Here is a 10,148-nt window from a genome sequence, read left to right on the forward strand (position 1 = left end):
TGGTTATGACACACAGTGAAGGATCCCAAAATACTCGGAGATTCTCTATGCGCCTCATAAAGGTCCATATATTATTATGCATCTATTACTCGATATAACGAATATAAATTTAATAGGCAATCATTTATTTATGTAACTGGGAATTTACCCAAATTAACGTATGGTTACCCAAGACTGTCCAAGAGAACCTCCTATAAATACAAGGGGAATGGTCAGAAAAATGGATCGACTTTCTATATGCAAAAACTTTGTTGAAATTGTCACAATCAATTTCATCAAAAGTCCTAAACAGATCAATAAGAGCAACTCGTGGACTAAGTGGATTTTAACCACTGAACCACATAAAATCGTGTGAGTGCTTCATGTTCTTACTTTTTTTTTTTTGTTATTTCTTATACATTTGGTTTACAAAAAGCCTAATCTCTCTATTTTCGGATTTCTAAATCCCTTGTTGCCGGAAAGCCGCATCAACAGATCCATTTTAAGACCATTGGAATGGTCAAAAGTCAGAGGGGGTTGCGATGCGTCGCCCCCCAAGTGGTGTTACATCGCCTAAACTTGAAGGGGCTCAAAAACCCCAGCAGATTATACATCACCTGCTATTAGGTGACATATCACCTGGCAGGGGATACATCACCTACATGCAGGCAACGTATCACCTGTCGTGTCCGTACAAATACATAAAATAAGCTCAAAATGACAAGTTAATTATCTCTAATCCTATTGGTTAGACCTAATGACAGTGCCTACACTATAAAAGGGTACTCAAAGAGTGTTTTGGAAGAAATAATATCTCTCTAAAAAATCTTTCTATAACCCCCCCCCCCCCCCCCTTCTCTCTTTGTAGCTTTAAAGAATCTCAAGTTTTCTCCAAGAAACTCATAAAGAAAGTGCTTGACTTTGTGAGTTTAAGGATTGTTTAATCTCAATTCCCATTTCCTCTTAGAAAAGGCCTCAAGCACCAATGGTGGCTAAGAAATAGAGAATTAGAACAACAATACAAATCGTGTATAAGCCTTTGGTTGTGTTTTTTCATTGAAGAATAGGAAGTTCAAAGTGGTGGATTCAACAAGGGTTTTGAAGGTTCATCAAGGTTGAAGAAGAGTGTTCTACAACAAGGGTTTGCACCATCTTTCCTATTCGTTCTTTGGTCGCTGGCAAGCATTATTATGTGTAGATTCTAAATATTGTGGTGGTGTAATCTCACTCTCCCCCAACATTCTAATTCTCTATAATCTGAGATACAATATCATGGAAGAATCTAAATCTTAACTTTGTTATTGTGTTAGTATATTGTGATTTGATTCTTTAATTGTGTTCATTATTGTTAGTTTTGATGATTAAATGATTCTAAATTCATGTTATAATCATTTAATAATTTAATCTTTAATTATCAAGATTTTCATACATACTTTGGATATGGTTCTTTGATTATCAAGATTTGCATTCATACTTTAAATAAGGTTCTTGATTAGCATCTAGGGTTTGTAAGGATTGAATTATTCCCATTATTCATTGTTGATTTAGAAAGTATAAAACCTAACAATTAAAATCTATAATTCTAATTACTTTTTTTGTGTGTTTTGCATAATCAACAATGAGGACAATCTGTTCATCTTCTACAACTAGGATTTGGTTTGTGTTGAACACATAACCATGAGAGATCAAAGAAAATTCTATTTTGATATGCGCTACATGAATGTGAAAATGGATTCAAAGTCTTCATCAACAAAGGATGAGACAACTCAAAGGGATTACATACTCAAGGAGAATGGTATCATCAAATTACTTATTTATAAATGTGTAGATTTCAAGAATTTGAATGAAATGTGTTTGCTTCCATATTTTTGTGAGTTTGCGTTTATTGTTTGTGTTAAGAGTACAATGGTGAATGTTAATGAACAATTCAAGAGTACTTGTTTTATTTATAAAGTTATTGATCATCATGTGAGATATGTTAATTGTAAAATTAACCATAATGAGATTAGGGTTAATACAATTGATGGTGAGATCCTTGTGACCTTAATTTAATTTAATGCATTCGATGAGGAATGTACGATAGCCCTAAAGAGAATTGACATAGTTCATGCATGTAATGATGAGACTAATGCAACCTTAAGAGAAGGTGAACATATCAATGCAATTGATGATGAGATCATTGCAAGAGAAAGTGAAGATACTAAGGTCAATGCATTTAATGATGAGATCATTGCAAACCTAAGAAATGATACCAAGGAAAATGCATTTGATGTTGAGATCATTGAAACCTTGAGTGAATTTAATGCAACCCAAGGAAAGGTGCAAGGATGGTGGTATGATACTTGTGCCACCATTCATGCAACCTATGATAAAACTCTTTTCAAACCCTTTGAAAGTGCAAAGGTGGGACTTGAAGTCCAAATGGGAAATGAAAAGAGATCCAAGGTACTTGGAAGGTGTTGCATTGATGTGTTCTTCACCAATGGAAAGAAAATAACTCTAAGCAATATTTTCTATGTTCCCTATATGACTAGAAACATTGTAAGTGAAAGTCCATTGAATAGATATGGTATCAAAATGGAGCTTGAATCTAATAAACTCATTTTGAGTAAATTGGGCACTTTTGTGGGAAAGGGTTATTCATGTGATGGAAGGATCAAACTTTGCACTCTTCATAATGACAATAATTATATGGCATCTAATTCTTGTAATGTGATTAATTCTAGTTCTATTACTTTGTGACATTATAGACTTGCTTATATAGGTTATAGCACAATTAAAAGAGTTATTAAATGTGGATTGATTAATTGTGATGTAAATTAGTATGATAAATTTGAATTATGTGTTAAATCTAAAATGGTAAAGAAACTTTTTCCAAGTGTTGATAGATGTTCAAACTTACTAGATTTAATACATAGTGATTTATGTGAATTGAATGACATATTGACTAGAGGAGGGAATAGATACTTCATAACTTTTATAGATGATTACTCTAGGTATACTTATGTGTATTTACTTGAGAGTGAGGATGAGACATTTAATGCATTTAAAATCTATGAAGTTGAAGTAAAGAATCAATTGGAAAGGAAAATAAAAACTCTTAGAAGTGATAGAGGTGGTGAATACTTTTGAAATTATTTTAATGTATTTTGTGAACAACATGGTATTATACATGAATGCGCTGCACCATACATTCCACAACAATATGGAATGGCTGAAAGAAGGAATATGACTTATGTTGAGATGATTAACTTTATGCCCTTACATACTAAATTGTGTTATAATTTATGGGGTGAAGCTTTTCTTACTGCGTGTCATATATTGAATCAAATTCCTATGAAAAAGAATAATGTGTCTCCATATGAGTTACGGAGAGGAAAGAAGCCTAACTTAGGCTATCTTAAAGTGTGGGGGTGCATTTCTTATTACAAGAGCACGGAGCCTAAAAGGACTAAGTTGGGTCCAAGGGTCGTTAAGTGTGCATTTGTAGGCTATGCCTCAAATAGCAAGGCCTATAGGCTATTAGACTTGGTATCTAAAGTTCTTTGAGAATATGTTATATTGTGATAGCAACTCTAAAGAACCCAAAAGTGTTGGAGAATCTCATGAAGAGAAAGATCCAAAGGTTGCTGAGAAACCTATATTGCCTCGAAGAAGCCAACAGATTAAAGAGTTGGGATCAAATGAGAATTGTACTCAAGTAGAGATACTCTACAGTAAACTTGAAAAAGTCACATAGAAATATCCTATGATTTTTTGAGTTGAAGATGATCCCAAAATCTATCAAGAAGCAATGTCTTTGAGATACTCAACTTTCTTGGAATATGGCAATAAATGATGAAATAGATTCAATTATGTAAAACCACACATGGAAATTAGTAGACCTTCCACAAGGTTCAAAACCAACTGGGTGCAAGTAGGTATTTTGGAGGAAATATCACATCGATGGCACATACAAACCTTCAAAGCAAGATGAGCAGCTGAAGGGTTTAAACAAAAAGAAGGAATCGATTATTTTGACATATATGCATCGGTTTCCAGGACAACCACAATAAGAGTTATATTTTCCTTATCATCAATATATAACCTTTATGTTCATTAAATGGATGTCAAACAGCATTCCTAAATGAAGATCTCGATGAGGAGATCTATGTGGAACAACTAGAGGGTTTTGTTGTAAGGATAAATGAACTAAAGTGTGTAGGCTTGTTAAATCATTTTATGGTTTAAAACATGCAAATAAACAATAACATGAGAAGTTTGATAAAGCTATTGTTTCGGATGGGGTTAGACACAATAATGTGGACACAGGCTTATACTCTAAGACTTGTGATGGCTATGTCATCTTGGTGTGTCAATATATTGATGATTGTTGGTTTTGAGTAATGAGATGAAAGTCATAATAAGAATGAAGAGGTTTTTGTCTTCAACTTTCTAGATAAAGGACATTGAAGAGGTTGATACTTTTTGATATAAAAGTGAGAAGAAATAGTGAGGGTTATACCTTAAGTCAAGCTCACTTTGTTGAGAAAGTGCTTGACAAGTTTAGTAATCTCAAAATCAAAGAGGCGAATACACCATTTGATTTAAGCATAAAACTTGAAAAGAATAATGGTAGAGCGGTGGCTCAACTTGAGGATGCAAGTTCATTAGGAAGTCTAATGTACACCTCTCATTGTACAAGAGCGAATATTGCATATGAGGTTAGTAAACTAAGAAGGTTTACTAGTAATCCAAGTATTGAACATTAGAAGTCAATTGAGAGAGCTCTAGGGTAACCTGAGAGGACCAGGAAGCTAAGCCTCCAACATTCAAAGTTTCCTAAGATACTTTAGGGATATTCCAATGCAAGTTGGATATCGAGTGTAGGAGATAATCTCTTCAACATCGGTTGGGTGTTATACTCAAAGGAGGAGTAATTTCTGGGGCCCAAGGAAACAAACATATATTTCACTCAAACTTGGAGGATAATTTTATAGCTTTAGCGGCAACTGAAAAAGAGGCCAAATGACTAAAGGATATAATGGTGGATATCCAAATTCTGCAGAAATTGTATCGACCATCTCGATACATTGTTATAGTCATGCCACAATAGCTAGAGTCTATAACAGCATATTTAATGAGAAGACTAGACATATAAGTCTAAGACATGAGTATATGAGAGATTTTATTCAAGATGGAATCATATCGATCTCATATGTTAAGACAAGTGAGAACTCAGTTGATCCATTTACAAAACCTCTTGCGAAGATGTTAGGAAGTTCCACTTCAAAATGGATGGGACTGAAACTCCAAGAATAAAAGATTCACCGATGATGGAAACCCAACTCCAAACTTGTATACATCAAGGGAAAGAGTTCAATGGGCAAGAACAAGTCATTGAAGTGAATGGTTTCAACACTAAAACTTATGGTGGGTTCCATCCAAGATGGTAAGTGTTGGTTGCTACGAAGTAAAGGTTAAGCCAAGTGATTTTAATGAAGTTCTGTTGAGTGCAACAAGTATCTCTAAATGTAGCAAAGATGTTGTAAGAACTTCACCTATGTGAACTTAAAGGTGGTGCCGCCTCTCATGGTAGTTGGAGTTTCTCCCTAGAAAGTTCACAAAGACATGAGCACATGACCATGTGAGTGCTAAGGGAGAAAGTGGGGGGGAAAAGATCAAGTGGAGGTGTGTGAGGTATCACCGTTTTATAATAAGGAATACTTGGTTCAAGCTTTTAAGCTACCAATGATTTCAATAAGACTTTATGGTATTTTCACTAAGGTAAAGTTCAAGTCGAAAGACACTTTACTTTATGCACCAAACTATTTGAGATAGAGGTTAAGGCTTGTATTTAACCAAAGGGGAATGTTATAATTGGTTAAATACAAAGGATACATGATGTTATATGAGCTAGGTATAAAACACTTAGTGAATTTCATAGTGTAGATGTGAAATTTTAGTTTCAATTGTAGGCACTTTAAAAATGTGTTTTTGGGTCCAAAGTGATACATGGAGGTATTTCAGGAACCCCAAAAAGTTTTGTAGCATTTGAAGTAATTTTAGGACCATTGGAATGGTCAAAATTCAGAGGGAGTTGCGATGCATTTCTTCCCAAGTGGTGTTACATGGCCTAAACTCGAAGGGGTTCAAAAGCCCTAGCAGATGATACATCACCTACTAGTAGGCGACATATCGCCTGGCAGGTGATACATTGCCTACATGGAGGCGACGTATCGCATGTCGTGTTTGTACAAATATGTAAAATAAGCTCTGAATGACATGTTAATTATCTCTTATCCTATTGGTTAGACCTAATGATAGTGCCTACACTATAAAAGCATCCTCATAGAGTTTTGAAAGAAATAATCACTATCTCAAAAATCTCTCTCTAACCCCTTCTCTCTCTTGTAACGACCCGGATTTTCAAGACTCGATAATGCGGAAATATAAATGTTTTCATTTAACAAAATGTCTCAAAAACCCATAGAAAAAAAAACTTTTTAAAAAGTCGTATGGCCATACTTAACATTTAATTACAAACATGTTTTATAAAGATTAGAGTGAGCCTAGTTTAGGAAAATTACACAACATTTCCAAAAATAAAAAGGCTTCCCAAAAGGTCGGTCCACATGTACATTTGCAAGGAAGACTCCAGCGCTCACTGCTCTGCCTTGCCCTTGCACTGACCTACAACATGAAACAACTAGGTAAGCGAAAACGCTTAGTAAGATCAACTTTCAAAAAAAGCATGTAGAGAATTAGGGTTCCGGACCCATCCGGACCCTAAACAATCAATTTCAAGAACGCTAAAGCGTCCTGGCAAACTTATGGTCATGCCTGATAACCAATGATAAATTAATTCGTAACTAGATAAAAATCCTGCACTCAGAAAATCCCAGAACAAGCAGATATATTATATCACAACTATATCTTACCAACAATTATATCCCTGCACTCAGAAAATCCCAGAGCAAGCAGATATATTATATCACAACTATATCTTATCAACAATTATATCCCTACACTCAGAAAATCCCAGAGCAAGCAGATATATTATATCTCAACTATATCTTATCAACAATTATATCCCTGCACTCAGAAAAATCCCAGAACAAGCAGATATATTATATCACAACTATATCTTATCAACAATTATATCCCTACACTCAGAAAATCCCAGAGCAAGCAGATATATTATACCACCATATAATTCGAGACCAACGCTCGATAATTTCCAACAATTCAGGCGTAACTTGCCCTCCAACATAATTGCTAATCTGTAAAAGAGAACTGAGTCTCCACACTAAGATCTAGCCAATAAATATCCTCAACAATGGTAACTATCGTGTTACCTAGGGCATCGCGATCTATCCAAGAGTGTAATCCAATTTACACGGTTTTACGGAGACTTCTATGTTAATCAGTGGTGCTGGTGAGCAGCTGCCCCTAGGGTGTTCAACCTCACTCAATCTTGGCAACCCCTAGTATTTCTAGGCACTCTCACGGAATGGCCAATATTCACGGCTGCTATCCGGGAATAACTTATCAGAGCACTTGCTCGGATTCTAACCGTCCAATGATTAAGTAAGCATGAGGGCCCCTAGGTCCCATTTATCTTGGCGCCCCTAGGTTTAACCAGCTTATCCTCATCTCATGGCCACTCGTCGCGGTAATGAACCGGACATAAATAAAATCAAGCAGTGTGACGGGGATCAACCGTCTAGGATATGACGGACTTCTACCGTTCATATTTTCTAAATCAGCACTCACTAGACTAACGTCTCTAAGCAACTTTCTATGACAGCCTACATATGTGCATGTATCCCTATACTAACATACAAGACAATAATCATTTCATGTTGCAGCCATACAATATAAGTTGACTTACTTGGAGTCCTTAGCGCTCAGCAGGTTTTCACCCTCCAACGTTCAGTCCAGTTACGCTTAGCCAATACTGTAGTTATCCATACAGTATACTCGGATTAATTATGGCACTAATAATTCATTATTATTATTTTGGGCAGTTTTGTCATTTTAATAAAAGTCATTTGTAAGGATTTACAATCCTTATTTGGTTTTAAACCTATTAAGGAAAGTTATACAAAATATTCGAGACTAAACCCTAAGTCTCGGGGAGACCTATCCTAAGGTCTCGATACCTAGGCTCGGGTATCACAATGGTATTTCCCACAATCCGCTAAAAATCTTATTCTTTCAAGGTATCGCTATTAACCCGCACTTTCGACTAGTCAGTTAAAATATGTAAGATTTTAGCCGGTATTATATCCAGAAAATACAAATAAATTCCTTAATTATTTTTAAAGAAAATAAACTCTTTAAATTTTCCTTTTATTTTTCTTAAGGTTTTAATATCTAAAAACCGTTTTAAGAAAATTGCCTAATTTGTCTTAATTAGGAAAACCGTTATAAATTTCTCATCTTGACTAATTAATTTTCCAAAAGCAATTAATCAATTTTACTTACTAGGAAAATAATTTATTTAATTATTTTCTCAAAATATAGGGTTTTAAACCCTCCTTTAATTTATTAACTATTAATAAATTAAATCTCTTATTTTTAGAAAGAATAAAAACTCTTTAATAAAAATAATTCATTTAAACTCAAAGGGTAAATTTTAGTGAAAATATGATTTCAAGACTTACCATTTTATATCTTGAAATAAGCAAAATTTTACTTTTTACCTTATGTTCCAAAATCTCATTTTTACACTAAGTGTGAAAAACTTATTTTTCACATTTTTAACTACATACTTCGTTAGTTCATAACTTGAAATTTACTTACCCAATTGTTACCAAAATTTCCCAATTCCATTTTTGTTATGCCATTTAGGTCTTTGTAAAATCTTAGGTCAAAATGAGCATTTTTGATTGGTGAAATCATTTTCCAACAATGAGGTAAAAATGACTTTATTTTCAAGTCCTTATTTTTTCCAAACTTTGACAGTTAATAACTTTCAAACCGTTTAATATTTTCTTACCAAATTTTACAGTGGACTAATAGGTTATGCCAGAAATATGTCCACAAAATTTTAGAAAAAACTGGGTTCATTTGCCCTATACAGTGGCTGTCCAAACTTGGTTCCGAAAATAAGAATACGAAAAAACAGTTTTTTACCTAATCTTTGAAATAGCATAACTTACTCATTTCTAAACATTTTTTAGTGTTTCAAAAGCTCAATTTTATGTACTCAATCTCAACAACATCACAGTACAATTAAATTTTACAAAAACAATATACAGTGGCTGCTTGACCCCTTGGAAGTCACAGCTCAAAACATGTTTTGTTTTAGGGTATCCTACAAAACCCTTGGGGGTTTTGGTTCCCATTTTCAAAAATCAATACACATGCATCATAAAAATTATTAAACAACTACCATAACCTTATTACATCATCAACAAGAAACTCTAAGCATTAGATATACAAAATAATGCTTAAAACTAAAAACCCTACAACAAAATCATCAAAAGTAAACTTTTTACCTCTTTGGTGTTCTTGCTTAAGGTTTGGACCTTCCTATAAGCTTTGACTCCTTCAAAACCTTTCAAAAACCCTAACCAACTTCCTCCAACAACATAGGTAATTAGCTATTTGAAACTCTATGATTAAAACTTGACAAAAGTCTAGATTAATGAAACTTTACCTTAGGGAAAACCCTTCCTAGACCAAGACTTAGCTTCCAAGTTTCTTTGGTGTTCTTGGGGTTCAAAATGGAGAGAACACTTGAGAGAGTCTTCAAAAATCAGATGAGAGTGAATGAGGGAGGGAGAGTGGTCGGATTTGGGGGTTAGAATGGCTCACACAACTCTTCAAAATATCACAAAACACTTGAGTGCTTTTCTACCCACTTGCCCACTTGACTTCTTAATTAAATTGGATTTGAATTTTATAAAATTGGGTTCACACCACTCTAAAATAGCACATGGCCAGCCACCCTTTTCCATATATGTGACCATTAATTTTTTTTTTATTTTTTATAAAGGTTTATAAGAAGAAAAGTCCAAATTGACTTTTGACACCTTTTTTCTCTCTTATTAAGTTTTAATCACCAAACTTAACATTAATTAATTAAATTAAATGTCTCTCACATTTAATTTAATTAATCACATAATAAAATTTAACCTAAGGTCCATTCATGGAATAAAATTCCCCATTTCGGCAAAATT

At 34.1% G+C, this 10,148-nt stretch overlaps 1 long non-coding RNA gene across 2 annotated transcripts; it reads right to left on the bottom strand.

Moving 5' to 3' along the window:
- Window positions 1-6,448: 6,448 nt before the first annotated feature.
- Window positions 6,449-9,932, bottom strand: LOC133816109 (uncharacterized). 2 transcript variants are annotated; one of them, XR_009885017.1, is made up of 4 exons: window positions 9,626-9,932; window positions 9,465-9,543; window positions 7,853-7,918; window positions 6,449-6,651 (listed from the first exon to the last, which is right to left on the bottom strand). It is a non-coding gene; the product is annotated as an uncharacterized LOC133816109 (long non-coding RNA). The 2 variants fall into 2 exon arrangements; XR_009885018.1 differs by lacking the exon at window positions 7,853-7,918 and having other exon boundaries at window positions 9,626-9,924.
- Between the last annotated feature and the right edge of the window lie 216 nt (window positions 9,933-10,148).

The sequence above is a fragment of the Humulus lupulus genome, chromosome 2, assembly GCF_963169125.1.
Source record: "Humulus lupulus chromosome 2, drHumLupu1.1, whole genome shotgun sequence".
Lineage (NCBI taxonomy): Eukaryota > Viridiplantae > Streptophyta > Magnoliopsida > Rosales > Cannabaceae > Humulus > Humulus lupulus.